This window comes from Canis aureus, chromosome 35, assembly GCF_053574225.1.
Source record: "Canis aureus isolate CA01 chromosome 35, VMU_Caureus_v.1.0, whole genome shotgun sequence".
In the NCBI taxonomy this organism is placed as follows: domain Eukaryota; kingdom Metazoa; phylum Chordata; class Mammalia; order Carnivora; family Canidae; genus Canis; species Canis aureus.
In genome coordinates, this window is record NC_135645.1 from 16,001,890 (window position 1) to 16,029,083 (window position 27,194).

Genomic DNA, 27,194 nt, shown 5'->3' on the forward strand with positions numbered 1-27,194 from the left:
TAGGGTGGTCCCTAATGACCTCATCTTAACTGAATTACATCTGCAAAGACTCATTCCAAATAAGGTCACAATCAGAGGTGCCAGAAGTTAGGACTTTGAACACCTTTCTTGAGGACACATTTCAACCCATAGCATTGCTCAAGGCCATTCAGCTCATTCATGAGGCTTCAAGGCTTTGAACACAAGCATTATCTGACTCCAAAGCCCATCTTTCTCACCATCCTGATCCATGCAGCATATGACATTTCAGTCACCTTCAGTTCTATCAGTTAGCTAAATTATTAATGACCATGGCAGTCTTCAAAACAAATGAATCTAATGTTTTAAAAATAGTAAATACACAATTTGGATATTGATTGAAAAATGCACACAGATAATGGCTTTAAAAAGGGAATATCTGATTTTAGTTCTTTTGACCTATGAATATAAGATTTAGTTTTTAAACCAATACGCTTTTATACATAAAAACTCATTTGTTTATGTGGCTACCAAGACAAACATCTTATTCATTTTTATAAAAATATTTTATTTATTTATTTTAGAGGGAGAGAGAGCAAGTGGTGGTGGGGAGCACAGGGAGGAGAGGAGCTGAGGGAAAAGGATAAGCAGACTGTTGATGGGGGGGTGGTGCAGGGCACGACCCTGAGATCATGACCACAGGAGAAATCAATAGTCTGATGCTTAATCAAATAAGCCACTCAGATACCCCACAAGCATCTCATTCTTAAAGAAAATTTGTACAAAAAAAACTTTGTCTCTACTCATTAAAATCATTTTCATGATGTTTAGTTCTTAAAAGGCTATGCTTTTATTTATATAGGGTCTGTACTTTTAAATTATATTAAAAACTATATTTTTACTAACTTTAATATTCTTTATCTTTATATAAATGTAAAGATTTTTTTACTGTATCTTTCCACGCATCTTACAACTAGTCATTATTACCATATAGAAAAAAAAACCTTAATTATTTATTTTGTACTTATGTATCTGACTATACCTAGTAATTAGATCTAATAATTTGACTCAAAATTCATATTGCTCTAAAACACAAAAAGGTTCGTGTTACTTACTTAATCAGTTTCCTTAATTTGAGGTATTAAGTCTATTTTTATAGGTCTGTTAGAAATCTCTGCAGTATGGAAGAAAGGTGTAACCTTAACCAAATAGTCCAATCTACAGCAGTTACCTTTTGTCAGATTAACTGCATACAGTACTGACATCAATGTCTGCATGACCTTTCGCCTTGCAAGAGCATCCTAACTGGTTTCTGGTATGTCTTCTTCCAATGTAATATATTCTACATACCAACAGCAAAATAATCCTGGTAAAGCTCAAATGCGGTCAAGTCACTCCCTTTCTCAGCATCATTCTGTAGTTTGCCATTGCCTTTCGAAATACTGTTAGGAATTACTTTGAACAATAACAATAATTAACAAATCAGCCAAAACCATACAAAATAGTATTTAGTAGCAAGAAGCTGACAAGAAGAACGTTTTGAACAATATGGACACAGGGTAAATTGACGACAGTACCGAAAATTAGAGGCACTAGTTCAACTGTGAATATTTAATAATTTATGTTACTAATTTTATTTTTATTAGTTAGAATTTTGCATCTTTGAACAGATTGGTCTATAATTCTCTTTTCTTGCAGTGGGCCAATTTTCCTTTTTAAGTTTATATCAGCTTAGATGGATAGATGGATAAATGGATTGATAGAAAAAAATATATTTCTATCTAAAGATAGAAAAAAATAGATTTCTTGTTAGACATCTTGTTAGACATTTATTAATTTTTTAAAATTTTCCAAAGAACCAAATTTTATTTTTATTGTTTGCTTCTATTTCCTATTTCTTATGCTTATACTATCCTCTAGACTTCTTATTTCAGTTTTTATGATACTATTGGACTATTGGAAATAATGTTAGTTCTTCTGATAAAACCAATATTTAAGTATCATCATTATTAAAAAGATTTTACAGGCACAAATTTCATGCCCATCACTTTTATCTGTGTGACCTTTGGGCAACTTTCTTAAACTCTTGAGTCTAAAACTCCTCACCTTAAGATGGATAACTCTAGTACCTACTTTATAGAGTGGCTATGATAAAAAAAATTAAAAAGTGCTTAGCACAATGCTGACACTCACTGATGAAGGTCTGTCATAGGTGAGGAGGAGAAAGAAGATATGGATGAAGATGAGGATGGTGATCATGCTAATGATACAATGTTGTGTCTATTTGAATCAGGCACAAAATTTTGGTTCTTTTTCTTGTTGAACTATCGGGATTAATATTTCAGTGATACATTTATGTGATTACCATGAATATTTATGTGTAAGAGCTTATGAGCAAAATAAGACTTATATACAGATAAATTTATTTTATGTAGTTTAAATGTTCTACATGGCCTATTTTAGGCAATTAATTCTTCACATGTATTTCCAAATAAATTTTAATGTCTTTTAGTTTATGTACTTATAGTTTATCTTGGGATTAATGAGGTAATGTCTAAAAAGAACTGTGAATTCTTTGGAGAACATACAAGGTCAGAGTCCAAATTGTGTCAGGACTTATGATGGTATGTATAAACCAGAAAGATGCCTTTGCATCATAGGACGTGAGTTGCCAAGTACTCACTACCATATTTGAAGAGCTATTGTAAGGAAGGAAGAATCAGCAAAGACACTTGGATGGATGGAAAGAAGGAAAAATGAAACCTAATAAGAAAGAATGGAAGCAGAAAGTGCCAAAGTGAAGCAGATTTGAAGAAACAACAATGAAATAGGGTCTTCTTAATCAGTAGCTGCATATGACATAGTGTTCATCACTTTCTCCTTGAAATGTTTTCCTTACTTTGCTTCCAAGATAAAACATCTGCCTGTTTGTCTTCCTCTCATCTCTGGCACCTTGGCTCTCTGTTGCTGGCTCCCCCTAATCTCCCTGACCTCTAAATAGGAGAGTGTTTCAGCATCCAGTCATTGACCCTCTTTTCTATCTACACATCCTCTTCTAATGATCTCATATAGACTTATGGCTTTAAATATCAACTATATGCTAATGATTTCCAAATGCATTTTTCTGGCTTGGGCCTCCCTTCTGAAATGTAAACTTATATATCAACTGCCTTCTTGACATCCCCTACTTGGATGGCTAAGATGATCTCAAATTTAACATGCTCAAAACTGAGCTTTGGATATGTTCACCCACACCTGGCCCTAGTCCTTCATAAATCTCCTCTCATAGTTTTTGTCATCTCAGTACATGGTCAATCCATTTTTTCTCCGGCCCCAAGGCTTCTAGTCTTTTCTAGTTCTTCCATTTTCCATTATACTCCACATCCAACCTACCAACATATGGTGTTAACTCTGTCTTCAAGATCTGTCTAGAATCTGAGCACTTCTTAGCACCACCAGTTTTATCTCCCTGAACTGTTACAATAGTTTCCTATTGTAACTATTCCTCCTCACTGGTGTGAGGAGTTCCATAGTTCCTATGGACTCCCTGCTTCTATTCTTGCCTTTGCTAGAAGCCCTCAAACACTGGTGTGGTTGACAGATTCCAGTTTCCACTGGCTTTTCTGACTACCTCTCATTCGGTATCTTATAGTGCATCTCTAGCAGGACGTCACACCAAAAACGGTTATTCGAAAGATGTTTAAGTCTCCTCTGCAGATGGCATAGCCTTGCTCAGGAATCCCAGGGAACTGTGTTGTGATTTCCTTATTAGTCTTTATATAAAATCTACATAACATTTTTTCTCTATCACATAAATACCTAAGACCACAGGGTCTGTCCCATTAAATGGCCCAAGTATTAGGATCATTTATTCTAAAATATGTTAATCTAGACCTGCTACAGAGCTTTTTCCTATTCTCTGTGTCACTCAAACTTTGCAGCACTTCATGTCACTCTATAATAGCCAGAGTAGTCCTCCAGGTGCGGTCCACCAACCATGACAGTTCCTTCTTTATGGTAGCAGGTGTAAGATACATTAGTTATCCTTTATTTTGCAAAGTATTTACTGGAATGCCATGAACCACTGGATCCCTGAAAATTTTATTAGTGTGATAATATCTTAATATCTCACCCTTTGGGGGTGCCTGGGTGGCTCAGGTGGTTAAGCATCTGACTCTTAATCTCAGCTCAGATCTTGATCTCAGGGTCATGAATTCAAGCCCTGCACTGGGCTCCATGCTGGGTGTGGAGTCTACTTAAAAAAGAAAAAAAATATACATGGATATATATTTTTACATACACATACATATATATGCATCTCACCCTCTGAAGTTCATGAGTTTTTCCAAGGCCTCCAATGTGCTTGACATTTGTTGTTAATCCTATGTGACTAGTATGATGTCACCAATATAGTGGACCAGTGGGATATTCTGTTGGATGCAGAACCAACATCCAACATCCACAGAATCCAGTTCTATGTTTCCTCCTGAATTCAGCCGTTACATATTTTCTAGGCCCTACAGTTCTTCCATGGTATTGTTCCTGGCTTCCCATGAAAAGTCCAGCACATCTCTGGACTTGTTCTGTGGTGATTTAATCTACTTGTTGGCCTAATGGTCAGGAAGGAAAGTGGAGGCCTAGAGTCACCTTGTTGGGGCAACCAAGGGTCTTTGAGAAAGGGTGAAGCACTGACCTTAACCAGAAAGAGTGATTCACTTCTATAGACTTAGAAGATTTAGTAGATTTGGGGAAACAGATTTTTAACTTAATCATTCTTCATTCTTATAGTTGCATGGCTACCTTGTACAATAAATACACCCACCACCAGTGATAAGATCTTTGTTCCTAGGACCTTCCTAAGAACAACCCTAATCCAATCCTAGCCTCTTCCTCTTGAGATCTCTCCAGGAAACAAACTCTGAGATGGAGAAGAGCAGGCAGGAATTTTTACTAGTAAGTGTTTTCAGGATCAACACCTCTAGGATGAAGACAAAAAGGAGATTTGGCAAACTGTAAATGTGGGTTATGGCGTGGTTAGACTATGACTTGAGTTCACTTAACAAGGAACTCCAAAGCTGGAATGGCATTTTAGAGTTGCCCTGAGATGTGACGAAAGAGCTAGGTATTTGTACCCCCAATTCAGCCAGTCACTGGATACAGGTGAGGGGATAGCATGATCTTTGACAAGGTATAGGTCTTTATTAAAAGTAAGCCTCAAAGAGGTTGAGAGCTGGGAATTGTGTGGGACATATCCATAACCAATCCCAAATCTGGAATCAATATTGTACAGATTTCTCCCTACCAAACATAATTTTTGGTTCATGTGGAACTTTTCCTGGGTCAAATGGATCTCTATGTGGGTAAGTATCAACCATAATTAAGACACATAAAAGTCATAGACTTGGAAGGAACTGAGAAATAATGTAGTAAAATGCTTGAGTACAACTTTGAGCCCTATTGATAACATTCTCAAAATATCTCTGAACACTAGCACTGTTGGAATACTGGCTTCCAGTTTCTGTAGTTCTGATCATTTTGCGAAGTTCCCCTTTTTGTTGAGCAGACTCTTCCTCCATGTCATTTTTACCTTCTCTTCTACTTCTGATGTGAAGAATCATAAATCAAGTTCTAATGAAAGTGCTCCAGACACATAAATATGACTATCAAATTATGCCCACACACCCCGCCCCCCCCCCCCACGGACTCCTAAACTGCTCATGTGGCCTAGTTATAATGCCAATATGGTCTGGTCACTATCTTATGACTTTACTCCAAATTGGCAATTTTTCCAGGTATTATTTTCAGAATTGAATACAGTGCTCCAAGGCTGGACTCACACAGTGCATAAGACCTCCCATTCTTTAAGACACTGTACTTCTATTAAGACAGTTTCATATTTCATCAGCTCAAAACTACTGCATCATTGTTACAATTAAAATATGAAAAGTGGGATGCCTGGGTGGCACAGTTGGTGAAGCTTCTGACTCTTGATTTTGGCTCAGGTCATGATCTCAGGGTCATGAGATCAAGTCATATATGGGGCTCCATACTCAGCATGGTCTGCTTGAGGTTCTCTCTCTGTGTTCTTCTGCCCTTCCCACTTGTACTCTCTCTATCTCTCTTTAAAATAAATAAATGAATCTTTTTAAAAATTGAAAAACATTGATATGCACTTTTCCTGTTATTTTTCCCTTTTCTCATCTTTCAGAAAATTATGAGAATGAAATATCATTCTATACCACTGGTAAGAGAGAAATAGTGCAAATGGAAATGAAAAAAAAATCATAAAAAGAAGGAAATAGGAAGAGGGGAGAACATGGCCCTGGGGTGATGAGTGAAATAATTCATGAAGAACCCAGTTGCTATACTGGGTAAGAACTTTATATTTTTTAAAATTTATTTTCTGTTGAGGAAACATTTTCAAAGATCACAGGAGAGGAGATGAATAAGTAAATTAATGAAGCAAAATTTTAGTTATCTTATAAACATGGTTTTGTAGCTAATAAAGTTTTATGATTAAAAATTTCATAATTTTTAAACCTCTAGATTACAAAATTAATTTTAAGCATACCATGAACAAGATACATTTCTTCTTTTAAAAGACCTAATAATACTTTCCCACCTTCTTACCCTTTATTTCTGCCAAGCAACCCATCTTATGTGAGTTTGAAGCCCAGAGGTTTCAAGACAACTCCATATAACATCTTGCTGAGTTGCCATAAATTTTAGTGATTCTGAACCTGTTGTTCTTGAAACAAAAGAATGGTTCAATGACTTACAATTTATCACCTGGCTTAATAGACGACTTCATTATCTCTCTTTCTCTAACATATTTTCCCACTGTCGAAACAAATATCCCCAATGTCAAAGAGAAATGCAAAGACAGCCAAGTTTGGCATTGTAAAAACTTATGATCTACAAATGAATGACGAATCCTATAGGGTCTGGAAAGCCAGAACACTTTACAGATGCCAGCAGAAGTTAATAATGTTAGCTTTCCCTAGGAACTGTAGAATCCGTGTGAGAGTAATTTAGGATTATGGACTGTGGGTCTTAAATGATTTATAAGAACATTTTACTGGCAAATGCAGAGAAAAGGAAGAAAGGCATGCTTTGATAGGGAGCAAAATCCTGAGTTAAGACCTTGCTGGCAGCAGTATCACCATGAAACTGCTATTTTCCTTTTATTGTTATTTAATGCTCAATTATTTAAAATGCTTAAAAGAGAGTTCATATGCTGGCATAATATACCAGTGAGACATTAATTGTATGCTTTTAAATGGCTAAAATTGGAATTTATGTTTTAAGCATATGGCTATATTTATGGAATTCCCTTATAATCACTGTAATGCTAACTTTCTCAATTGATTTTCATCTATCAATGGCAAATCATTTTAGAAACCACAATTAAATCTCACAATTGCACTGACTGGCAGGTAATAACATTTGAACTTTGACTTATTTGCTCTTCTGTGTTCTGTAAACATATATTAGTCAATTCATTGAGGTCTCAAGCAGTTGACAGAATGGCAAGTTTCCATAGAGTTAGAGGAATCAAAACCACTCACTTCTAAAATATTTCTTATAGGATTTAAGTAATCAAATACAGGATACCTGTAGTAGTAAAATTTAAGTTCTAGGTTCATACTACCATCAACTCGGGAGCAATAGGCTAACTTCTTTAATTATTCCAGTCTCAGTTTTCCAAACATGAGGAGAGGAAAAGGTGCTCTCAACAACTTCTTCTTTTTCTAGGATGCCAGGGTTCTAATCTCATATATTTTCATATATGTATGTATCAAGAAAATTAGATTCAGAATAGGATTTGGCTATTAGATATAAGAAATTGCAATTTAATGCTAATAAAACCTAAATGAGAGTTCACAGGAAGGAAGAGAAGCATCTTATTGACATTCTGGAACAAAGCAACTGACTTCACTTATGATCATATTAGATAATAGAAGCCAGACTTGCCCTTCCATTGGAAACAACAACAAAACAAGTAAAATATATGAAACAATCTGAATATGAAACAATCATTTTCAAGAGACTGGACATAAAGCAATGAAATCTAATGATCTCTGAGAGATGGAAAACAAATTGCTTCCCTAGCTAACTCCCAGGAGAAAGGTTCCAGGCTATAGTACAGAAAAAAAATAATCTAGGCAAAGTCTATCAGTCTCCTTGACTAGAGGTGATGAAGCTAGAAGTCTGTGAAGGCCAAGGCAGTTATAATTCTTGGGCACCAAAAACATAATCCATAAAAGAAATAATTGATAAGCTGGACTTCATTAAAATTAAAAACTACTGCTCTGAGAAAGACAAGGTCAAGAGAATGAGAAGATGCCACAGATTGGAAGGAAATATTTGCAAGAAACACATCTGATGAAGGACTGTTAATCCAAAATATATAAATAATTCTTAAAAGTCAATGGTAAGAAAATAAACAACCTAATTAAAGAATGGGACAAAGACCCTAAGAGACACCTCACAAAATAAGATTTATAGAGGGCAAATAAACACATAAATAGATGCACCACATCATATTTCATCAGGAAAATGCAAATCAAAATGAAATACCATGGCATACCTATTACAATGGTCACAATCTAGAACTTTGATAACACGAAGTGCTGGTCAGGATGTGGAGTAACAAAAGCACTCATTTACTGCTGGTGGGAATGCAAAATGGTACAGCCACTTTGGAAGGTAGTTTGGTGGTTTCCTACAACACTAAACGTATTCTTACCATATGATCAAATGAGAAAACTTTCTAGTTATCAAAATGGATTGAAAAGTTGTGTCCACATGAAAACCTGCCCTTGGATGTTTACAGCAGTTTTATTCATAAAGTGCATTCCAACAATGAAATACACAGGGCTGCAAAGAAATGAGTTATCAAGCCATGAAAAGTCACGGATGAATCTTACCCAGGTATTACTAAGTGAAAAAGCCAGTCTGAGAAGACTACATGCTGATGACTTCAACTATATGACATTCTGGAGAACAGAAAACTATGGAGACAATAAACAAAATCAGTGGTTGGCAGGAGTTCGGGATTGAGGGTGGGATGAAAAGGCACAGCACAGATGATTTTTACATAATGAAATATTCTCATAATTCTGTAATGATGAACATGCCATTATACATTTGTGCAAGCCCATGGAATGTATAGCACCAAGTATGAACCGTAATATAAATTATAGACTTTGGGTGATTATGATGTATCAGTGTAGGTTCATCAGTTATAACAAAGGTACCACTTTGGCAGGGGATGTGGCTAGTATGGGAGGCTATACTTGTGTGAGAACAGGGTGAATATGGAAAATCTCTGTGCCTTCTCAATTTTGCTGTGAACTTTAAACTGTTCTTAAAAATAAAGTCTTAATAAAATAAAGTTCAAGTGCAGAAAAATAAAATGAAATGAAAATCTATCCAAAACTAACATAGATGTAGGGATTAGAAGCAAGTACTTTTAAAAAGCTATTAAAGCTGTATACTATGTGTTCGAGAAGCCGGAGGAAAGATTGATGATGCTACAAAGATATGGAACACACACACACACACACACACACACACACATAACATATAAACATATAAAACATAAAAAACATATAAAACATATAAAACATATATATATATATATATATATATATATATATATATATATATATATAAAAGTTCAATAAAACTTGCAGTGATGAAAAGTTCAATATGGGGAATAAAAAATAACACTAGTTGGATTTGACATCACAGAAGAAAGAATTAGTGTATCTGAAGATGTAATAAAAGCTATTTAAAAAGAAGCAAAATGTTAAAAAAAACTAAAAAGAATAGATCATAAACAAAGCATCATGGAGTTTTGAGACAACTTCAAATGGCCAAATATACACAATTTGAGTTTCCAAATGAAAGGAGAGAGGGAGAGAGCAAAAAGAATTGAATAAAAAACAGCTAATTTTTTTCAAATTGGGTAAAAACTATAAACCCAAACATCAAGAAACTCAACAAAATCTAAGCACAAGAGTTATGAAGAAAGCTACTACAAGGCATATCACAATCAAATTGCTTAAAACCAGTGATAAAAGTAGCCACAGTAAAAGAACACATTACCATTGGAAAATAATTCTCAATAGATCTCTCACATCTCTTCATACCTTATAAACTAGGTATTAACTGCCCTTTATTATAGACTATTTTAAAAATGTTCATATGGTTAAAAGCTTTGTCTCCATCCAGACGAAAGCAAAGTCATGCTTAATACTCATTATAAAAGAGCTGGATTCCCTAAGTGCCTCCACTAAAGCACAGTACATTGCATGTGTGGCTGTCATTTCTTTCTTCACATCACCTGTGCCAACTGAGGTGCATGTGCTGGCACAAAGATGCTGATAATCTGGTTACTGCTATTACAATGAACAATAAATTGTTCTGGGTCTCTGACACATGAACCTCATCTTTTCTAAGAGTATCTCAATGGAAATATAACTGGCCAACACGTTAGCTTCTAAGTTGGGTAAAATCTCAGACCCTTCACAGTTCTTGACAATTTTGTGGTATGGCTGGAATGTTGACAGAGATGTAGTTTTCTGGAAAAGGAAGGTTGACAATTTCATGGGCCATTTATCCAGATTTAAGGGAAGACCAGGAAATCAGTAACAAATATATTGACCACATTACACAGTTAATTGGGCAATAAATGCTCTTCCATGTTATTGCCTGCCAATGAGAGGGCAATTGAAGATGTGGTTGAAAGCTGAGTACCAGGAATTAGAGTAAAAACCGGCAGCCCAAATGGTGCCCTGACCCTCTCCTCCAGGTGAGTTCTCGTTAATTTGGCAGTCAGTGTCAGGTATGCACACTTTAACAACTAGTATTTAGGTTCAATCTGGGTAGACCAAAGATTTGGCCTTTTTATTAAGAGTTACAGAGATGTGCCAGTACACTTGGAATGAAAGGAGGGAAATTAGTGATCACTATGTGTTAACCAGGCAAAAAGTTAGCAGACCGGCTGGTCCTATTAGGAGATTGGGCCGGGGGTGGGGGGGTGCCCATAATGTTTGTTAAAGAATAGCAACAAACACATCATTTTATGGTTCAGCTTGTCCTGCAGTCTGTGTGCCAATTTTAGATCCACTTGGGGATGACAATGAAAGTTTGAGAGCTGTTGTTTTCCCCAGTGGATGCTGGCTGTTATGAGTGTTTTGGCCTTTTGGACAGATTTCCCTAATACACACAAAGTTCCACAGAAAACCACACATGAGACATTGGGTAGTATTTGAGCCACTGCCATAGAATAGGTTTAGAAAACTCAGGAGAGAAACTGACTCAACAGAATCTACATAAATTCTTCTCATCTCTACTATCTAGAAAACTCTTCTAGGCTTTGTTAAAACCACATGAAAACCTAAGAGATGTCATCATGAAAATAGGGGAATAGAAACCACATATTACAGGGGATTCCTTAAAAAAACAAAAACAAAAACAAAAACAAAAACAAACAAACAAAAAAAAAAACATTGTCTCTGTGCAAATTAAATCAACTCAGACAAAAGGAGAAAAATCCTGGGCCCCACCCATCCTGAATGCCAGGCTGTGGCTGTGGCTGTGGCTGCAGAATTAAGAGGTTTCCAAAGCTGAAATAAATGGTATCTACACTGGAAGCTTTGTTTCCTAATAGAGCTTTGGTTTGAGTGAAAATACTGTAACTTCAGTTGGTTGAGCTGCCCCACAGGAATCCAAAAGTATACATGCCTTCTTTCCTGGTGTGGGGCTGTCCTCCCCCTCTCTCTAACATATGATCCCTCCCTTCCCTACTATTACAAAAACAATGTGTTAAAAGAAAAAGATGACTAAGGGTGGTGCTAATATCTCCCTGTCCCCAAGAACAGTGATGACCATATGCACCTGTCCAATTATACTCCAGAAATCTGGGGAAAAGGAGGGCTCAAACTCTTACAGCTTTCTTCAATATAAGCCCAAATCATCATTCTACCCTGTTCCTATGGTTTGGACAAACTTCATTGTGGAGGTTTGGACATTTTGCAGTGGAAGATAGAATTTGAAGTACCTTTGTGACATGACTTATTGGACTGATTGTAGTTTCTACCACTTAATGTACGATTCATATCACTCACACTTCTTTATCCAACAAATGTTAGAGGGGATTCTGAAACTCTAAAACTTCTAGAAAAAATATAGGCGAAAACTTAGGTGACCTGGAGTGAGGCAGATTTTTTTTTTTTTTTAGATTTCATGCCAAAGTATGAGCTATAAATGGAAAAGAGAAAATAAATTGGGCTTTATCAAAATTAAGAATCCCTGCTCTTGGGCAGCCCAAGTGCCTCAGTGGTTTAGCGCTGCCTTGGGCCCAGGGCCTGATCCTGGAGACGTGGGATTGAGTCCCACGTCGGGCTCGCTGCATGGAGTCTGCTTCTCCCTCTGCCTGTGTCTCTACCTCTCTCTCTCTGTGTCTCTCATGAATAAATAAACAAAATCTTAAAAAAAAAAAAAGAGGGAAAAGACAAGCCACAGAAGAGAAATATTTGCAGATCCCATATGATGGACTTGTATACAGAGTATGTGAAGAACTCTCTAAATTCAACAGTAAAAAAAACAAACAACCCAATTTTTAAAATATAGAAGAGATTTGAACTTTACCAAAGAAGAGACATTGATGGCAAATAAACATGAAGAAAGCCTAATGTCCTTAATCATTGGGGGCATGAAAATTAAAATCACAAGTGGAAACCATTTCACACCTATTACAATATCTGAAATGCAAAATACTGAGCAAAGTATTTGTAAGGATGTAGAACAATGGGAACTCTCACACTGCTGGTGAGAATGTAAAATATATGTTCATACAGAGTCTTATATGCAAATGTTCATAACAACTTTATCTATAATAGCCTCAAACTGGACACTGGAAACAACCCAAACTCAGGTGAATAGATCATCTCAGGTGAATGGATAAATAATGGTATATTATCAGCAATACTGCTCAATAATAAAAGAAGACACTATCAGTGCAAGCAACATAAGAAAAATCTCTAATTATTACAATGAATGGAAGAAGTCAGACAAAAAAGAACGTCTATTATATGATAACAGTTGTATAGATTCTAGTAAATACAAACTAATTTCTATTGATAGAATCTATGGTTCCCTTGAAGTGGGAGACAGGAAGGGACAACAAAGGATGGTTTATAAGGGGCCGCATGGAATCTTTTGGTGGTAATACTTAGATTCACTATCTTGATTGTTTGGGGTAATGTTTTTTTTTTTTATTATTTATGATAGTCACACACAGAGAGAGAGAGAGAGAGAGAGAGAGACACAGGCAGAGGGAGAAGCAGGCTCCATGCACCGGGAGCCCGACGTGGGATTCGATCCCGGGTCTCCAGGATCGCGCCCCGGGCCAAAGGCAGGCGCCAAACCGCTGCGCCACCCAGGGATCCCGGGGTAATGGTTTTATAGGTGTTATATTTATGTCAAATTTATCAAATTGTATACTTTAAATATGTAAAGTTTATTTTATGTCAATTATACCTCAATGATTTAAAAAATTTAGAAGAATACTCATTTGTCCCTGCCTTCTTACCTTGGTTAATTTTCTCTAATCTTTTTTTCCTAATGATTAATCAAAAGACTGGGGCTACAATATGTATGGGTAATAAAGTTATCATTTTAGAACATCTATTATCTGTATTTCAGGCACTTCATCCAAGGACTTTACACGCTTGGTCCTATTTTTATCCTCATAAGACTGTATTTAGGTCAGTTTTACAAAATTGAGTCTGGGTTCTAATGAACCTAACCATCCTAGATTTTTTTTTCCAGTCTCAAGATAACTAATTTACTATTATCTTGCCTTCTCTCTCATTAAACTTCCAACCCTTGCACACTCTTCCACCCACACGCAGAGCAAACAGCTGTGCCTATTACATCATTGTCACTGACCACTTAGATTGAGACTCTCTAATCTTGCCTCCCAAATCTCCTAACTTACCTGCATCCATATCTATACCTATATTCTATATCACTGTCCTTACCAATTAAAAAACATAGGTTTTATTGAAGGCCAACTCCCTACTTTCCTCCTGTATCTCATTTCCTGTTACTTTTTTTAAGGGCTTGCCTTTTATACTTCCTGCCTCTACCATCCACATCCTCCAACTGCTTTTTGTGGATCATTCCTATCAATGTGCAGAGTCGTCCAACATATTAAAAACAAACAAACAAACAAACTTACCTTGGGTGCCACATTCACCTGACCATTTTTCTGTTAATCATTATAGTGAAACTTTAAAAAGTTGTCTCTATTCTTTCTGTACTGCTTATTCATCTCTCATTTCTTTCACTACTTCTTCACCTTCCCGTCATTCTTATGTTCTCTCCAATTTATCTTCCTTCTTCATTTTACCTCAGACTGCTCTTGGCAAGGGTACCAGTGATCTCCATGTCATCAGTTTCACAGCCACTTCTGTCTTCATCTCACTGACTTCTAAGTAATGCCACCCAGTGCAAACCATTCTCCTTCTCTTTGAAATTCTTTACGAGGCTCCCATAGCATGAATGCCCCATGTTCCTCCTATCCTATGTGCTAATTTTTCTCAGGCTCATTTCCTGCCCTTTTTTAACTTTATCCTTCAGAGAATCTCAGGACCTTTTTCTCTATCTACACATTATCTGCCTAAGTGATACTCTTCAGGCCCTGGCTATAAACCCATTTTTATGCTGATGATATTCAAGATTTTATGCTCTCCATAACTCTTCCCTTAGGTCACAAAATGTATATACAAGTGCCTGCTTAGCATCTGTATTTGAATGTTGTACAGGTGCTTCAAATTTAACATGTTTGCAACAGAATTTTTTCTTATTTTAATCCTCTGTCCCAGCTCCCCTCATCTTCTCCAGAATTGCCCATCATGGTAAATTACACCAAGTCCTATTTAGTGGTTCAACCCCCAAACTTTTTGCTTGACTCTTCCATTCCTTCATCCCCATATATGATACATTAGTATTTCTGACTAATTCTACCATTTAGTAGTTCTCCAAATACACCCTGACTACAACTGCTTGTCTCCATCTCTACTATCAACACTAGGTACCACCACCCTCACTTTTCACCTTGACTAATGCAACAGCTTTTTTCCCAATTTCACATCTTCAACTATTACCCTCTGATAATCAGTTTCCTACACAGTAGACAGTGATCTTTTAAAAAATGTAAATCAGGTTATGCTATTCTGAATGACTTCCAAGGACTTTCCTCAAGTCCTCTGCATTAGCTGTCTCTCTGCATGAAAAACTCCTTCTAGTTACATGAATATTTCTCTCTCATTTAAAGTCTCAAATTTTATGCCACAACCACAGAGAAACTTTCAATAAAACCTAAATCACTTTCTATCACATTACCTTGACTTATTTTCTCCATGATACTTCCAACTATCAAGAGTCTTACTTATTATTTTTTATATATTATTTATTTCATATTATTTTTCTGTATTTCTTCTATCTGAAGCTATGTTACATGAACATGTTTCCCTGTAAACAAAGAGCTCAGGCAATAGGAACATTAGAACTTTAGAAGTTAGTTATTAAGTCAATATCCTTTATAGACTTGATAATATGATTCAGTTATATCTCTCAACTCTTGGCTTCATTATTTCCTTCTGAACATACTGTCAAAATAGGTCTTTAATGTCTGGTAGGAGCAGCTTGAACTGACTTAAAATGGAAAGAAAAACAACTAAGATTCTTAATCCTTGTTCTCCCGAAGGACTATGATTTACTCTTCTTTTTCATTTCTTTTTTCCGTACTCAATCTGTTTATTCTTATCTCTAAAGAGTAAAATTTCCCTTCATATTAGGTTGAAAAATCATAATGACTTTTTTGGGAGGATAAAAATATATGCATACCACATTTTCACTGAAAACAGAACATTACCCAAGAAATACTAGTTTACATTTTTGCTTTCTGAAAGTATTTTTAGCAGCAAATGGGCCTGAACTGAAATGCATTTCTCAGATGACAAAGAAAAAGTTAACATATAGATTTTGCTATATCCTAATGAAATGTTCAAATAACTGTTTCGAAAAAGAGAGAATGAGTTTAGAGAATGAGTACATTTTTTCCCTGATCTCCCTTCTCCCCTTCTTCAAGCTCCACTCTCTCCCCAACATTTTTATTAGGGTTATTAAAAGGGCAGCTAGTGGGTCAAAATAGAAAAAAAAAAACAAAACTTTGTCTAAAGACTAGGTTGATGATGTCAGTAATTAACAAAAGGCTTTCAAATAACTAAACATCTTCCTTCTGTTATATAAGTCATCTGAGATTTCTTACAAGGGAAGAAATTTATACCTGCTTCGATTATACTCATTTTTAATAACTTTCTTTATGATTGTTGCATTATAATTATTTCTTGAAATATCAGACATAAGGGGAGAAATTTATACCTGCTTCCATTATACTCTTTGAATAACATTTTTATATGATTGACTGCTGCATTATAATTATTTCTTGACATATCAGACATGCCCACTCAACGGTGAGTTCCTCCAGGTCAAGGGAACTGTAACCTAGAACATCAGAAGTGTTCAGTAAATAATTCAGCATACACATGAGTACTGAATTTTAACCTAAAATATATTATTTTTTGCTTCTCTTTATCCTCAGATAAGAGATTTATACTGTCAGCCACTTGGCTTCCTGATCATCTGTATTATCAACTATGAAGACTTAGGGTAAGAAGATGGAATTACTAGAAAAACTAACGGAATCATATTCATCTGATCAGTTCCTGCCATATTATTTCAATCTGAATCAATATTAATCATTGAATTTTGACACAAGGAGAAATCATATGTTCATAAGAAATCTTTACATATGTTGTGACATTTCTAGGGCATTAAACAATGAATTCCAAAAAGAAAATTGCATTTTAAAGAAATAGAGTATCTTGAGCTTACCTTTGTAATGCCACTATGAAATCTATGGAATATGCTATCACTATTATCAAATGTAAATTGAGCATTTTAAGTTGAATTTCTGGGGGAAAAAAGAAAAGAGGCTATAGTTATGAGCTCCCTCCATTCATGCACCTTTGAAGATACAAGAAAAAAGGGATCATTAGCATAATTTTTAATCAGGGCTATATCAGTGGGGAGATCTAAATACATACTTTATATACTTTAAAAAATATTGTATTTATTTATTCATTAGAGACACAGGGAGAGGCAGAGACACAGGCAGAGGGAGAAGCAGGCTCCATGCAGGGATCCTGATGTGGGACTCGGTCCCAGCACCCTGGGATCACAACCTGAGCCAAAAGCAGATGCTCAACCATTCAGCCACCCAGGCGTCCCTTATATACATTTTATAAAAGGTTTGAGGCCCAATGGCTGTTATGGTCTCTTCTGCTGGAAAAGGAATGGGTAGGTATAATAATTAAATAGAATTTGTTATTATTTCTAGATGTATACATATCAATTAAATGTGCACATAGGAATCATAATGACTTTTATAAAGATACATTTGAATACTAAAGAGAATTATGATATAACTATGATTGAAAAATTAGGACAACAAATATTATTATTATTTTTTAAAATATTTTATTTATTTGACAGAGGAAGAGAGCACAAGACAGGGGAGAGGGAGAAGCAGGCTCTCCGCTGAGCAGGGAACCTGATGTGAACCCATGACCCCAGGATCATTACCTGAGCCAAAGGCAGACGCTCAACTAACTGAGACACCCAGGTGCCCCAGAACAAAAAATATTATATTAAAGATACATACATGGGCAGCCCGGGTGGCTCAGTGATTTAGTGCCACCTTCCTCCCAGGGCGTGATCCTGAAGACCCGGGATTGAGTCCCACGTCAGGCTTCCTGCATGGACCCGGCTTCTCCCTCTGCCTGTGTCTCTGCCTTTCTCTCTCTGCGTCTCTCATGAATAAATAAATCAAATATTTAAAAAAGAAAAAAGATACATACATACACCCACATTGATCTCAACTAAGTAAAATCTGCATATGAAGAAGTAAATATTTCAAAAGTTAATGATTTCTTTTTCAGGGAGAAGAGGCTGATGGGATTGTGGAAGTTTTGGTCTCACTATATAATTTACTATATTTTCCATTTATTAAATAAAATGATGTATATTTTATAATGAGAAAAAATAATTATAAAGAGTAGTATGCCTCCAAATTAAACATATTACAAATTATCTACCATGACAAATTATGCATGAGGTATGAACATAACTAAATTCTTTTAAATAAACTTTATTGGATGGATGTCATGTGCTACATGAGAAAAGTAATAATTATAGACACATGACTTAATTTATTCACATCTACTGAGTAATATGGTCTCATGGAGCTCACACTTCAGTGGGGAATAACATAAAAATATAACTATACTTTCCAATCAATAACTAATACTTCTAAAAACTCAGGAGTAAGATGACATATATTAAAAGTCCTCAGTACTATTGAATGCTATGATTGAGTTAGCAGTCATTAGAGGGTTGCTACTAAATGACAGTCAGAAATTCTATATCTTCCGTTGCTAGGGTCATCTTCAGGCCATCCACACCTGCCATCTTTCTTTGTGAAGGGGTAACTCAAGAAGGATGTTTTCTTGAGAAAGTTGCCTGTATTTAACCAAAGGCACTTCAGTTATTCTTTATTCCCATAGATGAATCGTAGCCTCAACTGATAGCTTGGGTAGCCTGGTCTTCTCTGTGGGATTGGGGTGTGGGTACAGGGAGTAAACTGAAGAGTTTTCCAGCAAAGTATGTTTAGTAGCATGTTTAACCAGTTTCTTTGGCAATTTGAGGTCTTAAATCAAGTGTATGGGAAGGAATATATTTGCTCAAATCTATGGATTAAAGGTTTTAAAGACCCTTGGGTTAAAGGTCTAACTTCATTGACCTTTGTCTCTTAGCTCATTACTCTTTTTTCCTTCTTTTCCACTGGGGAAAAAAATGCAGTCTGATGTGTTGAGGATATCATATTTGTGGAATGGAAATAACAGGCTTCTGATACAGATGCTATTAACTATAGCTAGTAATAGGCCAATAAAAAATAGCGAAAATATTGGCTATTAACATTTTTTTGCCTGAAACAATGACTGTGGATCTCAGATTAATTAATTAAATGCATGTGGACCTCAGATTAATTACACCTCACATTTATATTTTGTTTTACAAAGTAACACATGTGCATAAAGTACAAGAAAGGGATATGACACCTATTACCTTGCCACCAGAGAAAGCCTATGAGTATTTGTTTGGTATCTTTTCTATATACACTCACATAGAAAACCATAAATCTAAACTTTTAAATAAAATTTTGATCTATATGTATCGTTCAATAAATTATCTTTTTAATTTAGCATGTCACTGAATATTAATTTACAAAGGCTGTTTTTGTTGATGTAGAATTCTGTTTTATACATGTACCATCACAACTTTACTAAATGCCTCTTTGCGGGCATTTATATCATTTGTTTTCTTTTTTCTGAAAGTGTTGCCATGAATATCCTCGTAAATTTTTTCTGTACTTCAATTATTTTTTTCCAATAACGTATTAAAAGTTAGGTTACAGGGCAGCCTGGGTGGCTCAGCGGTTTAGCCCAGGGCCTGATCCTGGAGACCCGGGATCGAGTCCCACGTCGGGCTCCCTGCATGGAGCCTGCTTCTCCCTCTGCCTGTGTCTCTGCCTTTCTCTCTCTCTGTGTCTCTCATGAATAAATAAATAAAATCTTTTTTTTTTCTTTTTTTTTTTAATTTATTTTTTATTGGTGTTCAATTTACTAACATACAGAATAACACCCAGTGCCCGTCACCCATTCACTCCCACCCCCCGCCCTCCTCCCCTTCTACCACCCCTAGTTCGTTTCCCAGAGTTAGCAGTCTTTACGTTCTGTCTCCCTTTCTGATATTTCCCACACATTTCTTCTCCCGTCCCTTATATTCCCTTTCACTATTATTTATATTCCCCCCCCCAAAAAAAAAAGTTAGGTTACAAATGAGAATTTTATGTCCAAATTTCCTTCCAGAAAATTTAAAGTAACACAGAACTTCATTTGCATGTGTGACAGTATCCAGGCTCTTCTTCATTACCAGATCTTGACAATACAGAATCTTTGAAAGTTTTAAGTATCTTTACTAATACACTTGAGTGGCATACCATTTTAGTTTGCATTTTTATTATAAAAGATGCCAAACACTCTTTCTTATACTTAATGGCTATTTGTTTTTCTTCCTCTGGGAATTACTTATGTGTATTAATTCGCTAAGCATTGTTAAAGTTTTTTTTAAAAGATTTTATTTATTTATTCATGAGAGACACAGAGAGAGAGAGAGAGAGGTAAAGACACAGGCAGAGGGAGAAGTAGGCTCCATGGAGGGAGCCTGATGTGGGACTCGACCCCAGAACTCCAGGATCATGCCCTGAGCCAAAGACAGATGCTCAACCGCTGAGCCACCAAGGCATCCCAAGTTTTAATCAGCCAAAGACCACCAGGCACATATTTAAAGTCTGACAGAATCAGATTTATTGATCTGTTGCAGCAAAGGAGGGCACTCTGGAGGAACTATGGAATGACACATGCTGAGAGCAGGGAAGCATCTTTTGTAAGGTCTTGGTTACTACTGAATGATTCAGCAGTGTGTCTAAGGTAAGAGGGCACGAATTATGATTAGATGCTGCTTTTAAGAGTGATTAAGAGAAGCAAGGGTTAACTATGAATTGCGTGCTGTCACAAAGTGACAGCATTTTAGCAATTAGATGTCCCCAGTAATAGATGAGAAAAACAAGAACTTGTGGGAGCATCACTGATAAGCAAGCAGAAGTCATCCAAAGAGAGGTTTTGTTAAGGCATCTTACTGCATGGCCTTCGGGAAATGTTTTCCATCAATTTGGAGACTACCTTTTTCTGCGTCCAGCATCCTACCTGGCTTGATTAATGGCAGCGCTACCTTTTCCTTTTCCTTTTCCAGTCTGGCTGATATTTATTTGTGGAGTCCCAGACAGGTTTTTACACTTTCAAAGTAGGGTTTACCAAAGTTTAGGCTGTGTATGTTATTGGTTAATGGTGCAGAATTTACACATTCTTGAGTTGGAGGCGTGGCATGTCTCCTTACCAACTGTGTAGTTTTAGAGAAGATATTTTAATCTGTTAGGTCTCAGTATTCATATCTGTAAGAAGGAACTACCACACTACTATTACTATCTATCCCGTAGGACTACTGAGAAAATTAAACATAATTATTTTTATAAAACACTTATCAAAATGTCTGGTATCAGGTAACTGCTCAAAAAGAAGAGCAACTAAAAGGGTATGTTTAATAAGGGTTTTTTGTAAACTAACTGATGGACATAATAAACAAAAAGATCATGATTTGTATGATTATATGCATGTGCCTATATGAGAATTGAAGGCTATCTGTCTGTGTGGAAGTTGCTAATGAATATTCTATGAATTGGCAATTTGTTTTTTGTTGAATGATCCCAGATATCTCCAAAGGAAAGAGGAGCACAAGTTAATAAATTTAGATAATCTTAGAGGCAGAACTCTCCTATTAGCCTAACAGTAAAGCTGAAGACATCAGTGAGAAACAGACACAGGCATTGCAGTCTAGTAGGTTGTAGTTCCTATTAAAGAAACAAGAATTTCCAGAATGCTCTCTGGGAGCAGAGTGAGGTTCTATCTCCATGGCTCTGGATATAACTTAATGCACTTAAAATTTTGAGTATACACACACTAATGAGAAAAGAGACATTTCAGAGAAAAGATTAGTAAATTGAAAGGCAGAGGTATACCAGAAAGGAAGAAAACATTGAGGGGGCAGGTGTTAAAATGCTAATCATCAGGTTCAAAGAGGGAAACATCTCAGAAGAGGAGGAATATCAATCTAACAGGATAGGGAAGACACACAAAAACCCAAGTCGATGTGGACTCAGGGCAAAGTAATGGCAGGCAGGTGGGGTAGGATCAAATGCACTGACACAGTCCAGGTTAAGTACAGACACAGTCTGCCCCAAGCTATGATGTACAGTGGTCTGGATGTGAAGAAACTGTGCACTCTGTGCTAGAAAAAAAAGTTACTAAATCCAGTCAATAAAACAGCTGAGAGGCTACCTAGGGGGTCCTAGAAAAAAATCTCTGCAGTGGCTAATACAAACCGACTATTCTGGCTGCCAATCCAACACATGACAATGGGGAGATAGTGGCCTCAGTGACTTAAACACTGCAAATCACTGAGGAAACCAAGTTAATGAATGCAACAATCAATCTGCTATCGTCATGTGGCAACAGGGACACACAGTCTTGCTGCCAACTGAACAAAACATAGAAAACGTTAGACAAGTTGTGGATAAAGGACTGTGTATAAGTAAAATTTAGATATATTGCCTTTTTCAATAACTGGACAAGTCATAAAAAAAACCTAAATAAAAATGATGCCATTAATATGGGATATCTGGTCAACTTTACCCTGGACGAGCTTATTTAAAAGTTCTATTTTTAAAATTGAATAGGTCAACCTTTCTCAACAGTGAGTCATTGGCAGAACCAAATTTAGCTAAATTCAGGCCACTGAACACCTGCTCTCATAATGTCTTTCTTACAGGATTGCAGAGAAGGGGTTGAGTTCTTGTTTTTAACCCCAAATTTATCCTTCTTTCTTATATGACTTTTTTTTTTTGGTAAAGCTAAGAATATTTTAATGGAAGAAAAACTACTCTATCTTAAAACAGGTCAAAAGAGACAATAGAGTTCCAGAATCAGTTTCATTGTAAAAATTTAAACTGACCTTTTGTTTTGTCCTGACAAACAAACAAAATCATACTATTTTGAACATTCTTCCTTTGCCCCATCTGACCTTTGATACCAACACAAGCATTATTTGCCTTGAGCAGCCAGGGAACAACTGTTCAAACCTTAGTTATAGATTTCTGAAAATTTTCACCATGCTATTTTCAATTATTTGCAAAAGAGTGCTAGGCAAATATTCCTTAGAGATGTTATATATACAAATACATATAGTGTATATAAAATTATTCTCTAAGAAATATATATGTACATATATATGAATATATATGTGTGTATATATGTATATATATGTGCATATGTATGCTGGTATGCGTGTGTGTTTGGCATATAACATACACAGAAGATTTAGGATACATTTGGAAGACATAAAATTCACTAATTTGATATAAAAATTTCATTGGCAAAATTCAATGTCAAGCCAATTAAAAATACACTAGAAGATTTCCTAAGCTAGGAAAAAAAGCAACTTCATTTCAATAATGATATATTTTTATATTATATGTATAAATCATATAATAGATTTAACACTCCAAAAATCATTTCATGAATTGTTTCACCCTGCTGTGACCTACACAAAGTCATAATGAAAAAAAAAAAATCACTGTTCATAGGGGCACCTGGGTGGCTCAGTTGGTTAAGCATTTTCCTTTGGCCCAAGTCGTGATCCCCGGGTCCTGGTATCAAGCCCCAGGATCTAGGCCCACATCAAGCTCCCTGTCAAGCAGGAAGTCTGCTTCTCTCTCTGCTTCTCCCTCTCCAACCTACCCCCACACCCCCAGCTAGTAAGCTCTCTTTTTAAATAATTAAATAAAATCTTTGAAAAATAAAAAGAAATTAAAAAATAAAAATAATTGTGTTTAGAAAGTAAAATCACAAATACTCATTTAAGTGTGAGACATCTGCTTTAATTTTGAAAGCTTTGTAATTCAACGAATGAAATAAGATATTCATATCATACTGGTCTTTTCAGAGCATAAAAAATAATCTGAAAAACATTTTTCTTAGATTTTCGATAAAATGAAGGATTTCTATCCCATGAGCCAAAGTAGGTGGAATGAAGACAAAAATAAAATATAATAAATGAAAAGTGACAACATATATTTAATTTGTTGATTCTGCTATAATAAGCACACTCAACACTGACCCTTTTTTTAAGATTTTATTTATTTGAGAGAGAGCACAAGATGGGGGAGGAGCAGAGGGAAAGGGAGAAGCAGACTCCCTGCTGAGCAGGAGCCCAACCTGGGGCTCAATTCCAGGACCCTGGGATCATGACCTGAGCCAAAGGCAGCAGACACTCAACCACTGAAACACCCAGGTGCCCCAGCATTTGTTTTTTTTCCATCAGACTTACATCATGTAGCATAACTCTCTCAAGGTCCATCCATGTCACAAATGGCAAGATATCATTCTTTTTTTTTTTTTTGGTTGACATTTATGGCCTTCATGAATTATGGCCTTTATTTTTTTGAGGTATATTCCCTCTACACCCACTTTGTTGAGAGTTTTTATCATAAATGAGTTGAATTTTGTCAAATGCTTTTTCTGCATCTATGGGGATGATCATATGATTTTTATCCTTCGTTTTGCTAATGTGGTGTGTCAGATTGATTGGTTTGTTGCTACGGAATGCTACTTGCACCCCAGGAATAAATCCTACATGATCTGGATGTATGAGCCTTTTAATGTATTATTGAATTTGGTTTACTAATATTTTGTTGAGAATTTTTGCATTTATTGTTAATCAGGGATATTGGCCTATAGTTTTCTTTCTTTGTGGTATCTTTGTGTGTTTTTAATATCAGAGTAATACTGACCTCATAAAATAATTTTGAAAACATTCCTTCCTCTTCAATTTTTCTGGAAGAGTTTGAGGAGGATAAGTAATACATTTTTGAATGTTTAGTAGAATTCACCAGTGAAGCCATATATGATCCTGGATTTTTATTTGTTGAGAGGTTTTTGATTGCTGATTCAAACTCCTTACTAGTAACCAGTATAATCAGATTTACTATTTCTTCATGATTTGCTCTTACTAGTAATCAGTATATTCAGATTTACCATTTCTTCATGATGCAGTCTTGGAAGGTTGAATGTTTCTAGGACTTAGTCCATTTCTTCTACATTGTCCATTTTGTTGTTCAACTTGCATATTATTGTTAATAGCAGTCTCTTACGATCCTTTGTATTCCTCTGGTGTCGACTGTAACTTTTTCTGTTTCATTTCTGATTTTATTTATTTGCGTCTTCTCTTTTTTTTTTTCTTGGTGAGTATAGTTAAGGGCTTATTAATTTTGTTTATTTTTTCAAAGAACTAGTTCTTAGTTTCATTGATATTTTCTGTTGTTTTTTTAGTCTCTATTTTATTCATTTCCACCCTGATCTTATTTTTAAAAAGATTTGCTTATTTATTTGAGAGACAGAGAGAGAGAGAGAAGGAGGAGAAGGAGGAGGAGGAGGAGAGGTGGAGGGAAGGGAAACAAGCAGACTCAGTGGAGTGGGGAGCCCTACTTGAAGCTTGATCTCACAACCCCAAGATCATGACCTGAGCTGAAATCTAGAGTCCAACGCTTAACTAACTGAGCCACTCAGATACCCCTTCACTCTGATCATTTTATTTCCTTCCTTATTTCCTTCCTTCTGCTAACCTTAGGCTCAGTTTGCTCTTCTCTTTCTATTTCCCTAAGGCAGAAAAAGGAGGTTATTTATTTGGGATATTTGTTACTATGGAACTTGAGCTTTCAACTTCCATTTTAGAACTGGTTTTATTGCAATTCACAAATTCTGGTAAATTGTGTTTGCATATTTGTTTCAAAAAAGTTTTTTTCTCCTTTAATCCATTGATCATTCAGGAAGTATTGTTTAATTTCCATGTGCTCACAAATTTTCCAGTTTTCTTCATTAATTTTTAGTTTAATGTCATTGTGGTCAGGGAGATACTTGGTATGATTTCAATCTTCTTAAATTTACTAAGACTTGTTTTGTGGTGTGCCTGACTGGGTCTGCCCCTCTCCCTGCTTGTGTTCTCTCTTATTTTGTGGCCTAACATATGGTCTGCTCTAGAATATGTTCCATGTGCACTTGAGGAGAATGTGTATTTTGCTGTTGTTGGATAGAATGTTCTGTATATCTCTGTTAGGTTCATTTGTTCCAAATCCACTGTTTCCTTATTGATTCTCTGTCTGGATGATCTATCCACTGTTGAGAGTGAGGTATCAAAAAATGCAACACTCATTGTATTACTATTTATTTCCCCTTATAGCTCTGTTAGTTTTTCTTTATATATTTATATCCCCCTATTTGATTGCATAAATATTATGATTGATATTCTTCTTGACTGACTGACCCCTTTATCAGTATATAGTGACCTTCTTTGCCTCTTTTTACCATTTTTAGTTTACAGTCTATTTTGTCTAATATAAATATAGCTATCCTTGCTCTCCTCTCTTCCTCCTCCTTCTTCTTTGGTTATCACTTAAAATGCTAACCAAAGATTAAAATGTCTTTTTCCTTCCTTTCACTCTCATTCTATATGTGTTTTTAAGAGTAAAGTGAATTTCCTAAATAAGTGGATCTTATTTTTTTAATCCACTTAGTCATTCTCTAACTTTTGATTGGAAAACTTAATCTGTTTACATTTAAAGTAATTACTGATAGAGAAGGGTTTACTATTATCATTCTGTTGATTTATTTCTGGTTGTTCTGTAGATCTGTTGTTCCTTGTTTTGTATCCTACTCTCTTTTTTGGTGTGTGTTTTCAAGTCTTTTAGCATCAGTATGCTTTGACTTCTTTAGTATATTCTTTTGTGTAATTACTACAGGATTTTTCCTTGTGGTTACCAAGGGGCTTAAATAAAATAAATTAAACTTATGACATACTATTTTAAATTGATAATAACTTCAGTAGAATTTATAAGCTTTATAATTTTAAATAGCCTGCCCCTTACATTTTAGGTTACTGTAGTTATAATTTACATTTTTTTTAAAGATTTTATTTATTTATTCATGATAGTCACAGAGAGAGAGAGAGAGAGAGAGAGAGAGAGAGAGAGGCAGAGACACAGGCAGAGGGAGAAGCAGGCTCCACGCAGGGAGCCCGACGTGGGATTCGATCCTGGGTCTCCAGGATCGCGCCCTGGGCCAAAGGCAGGTGCCAAACCGCTGTGCCACCCAGGGATCCCTAATTTACATGTTTTAGTGTTGTATAATAATGGATATTCACAGTTATGATTATTTTTATATTATTTTAAAAATATTTTAGAGTTGGTAAGTAAATTATGTGCCACTATTACTGTATTACAGACTATGCCTATATATTTATCATTACCAGTAAGATTTATGCTTTTTGTGTTTTATGATGTTAATTAATGTTGTTCTACTTTCAATCTA

At 35.7% G+C, this 27,194-nt stretch overlaps 1 long non-coding RNA gene across 11 annotated transcripts in view; it reads right to left on the reverse strand.

Annotated features, from left to right (window-relative positions):
* LOC144305187 (uncharacterized) overlaps nt 1–27,194 on the reverse strand; it is a 214,417-nt gene that overhangs the window by 91,270 nt on the left and 95,953 nt on the right. Inside the window, exons 3-4 of one of the 11 annotated variants that reach the window (XR_013372237.1) lie at nt 16,933–17,011; nt 16,420–16,542 (exon numbers count right to left, since the gene is read on the reverse strand). The exons of 8 other annotated variants lie outside the window; for them this stretch is intronic. This is a non-coding gene — a long non-coding RNA (uncharacterized LOC144305187). Of the gene's footprint in view, nt 1–4,191; nt 4,211–16,419; nt 16,543–16,932; nt 17,012–27,194 lie in introns of those variants that run through there. 2 more of the 11 variants (XR_013372241.1, XR_013372251.1) reach the window with 2 other exon arrangements.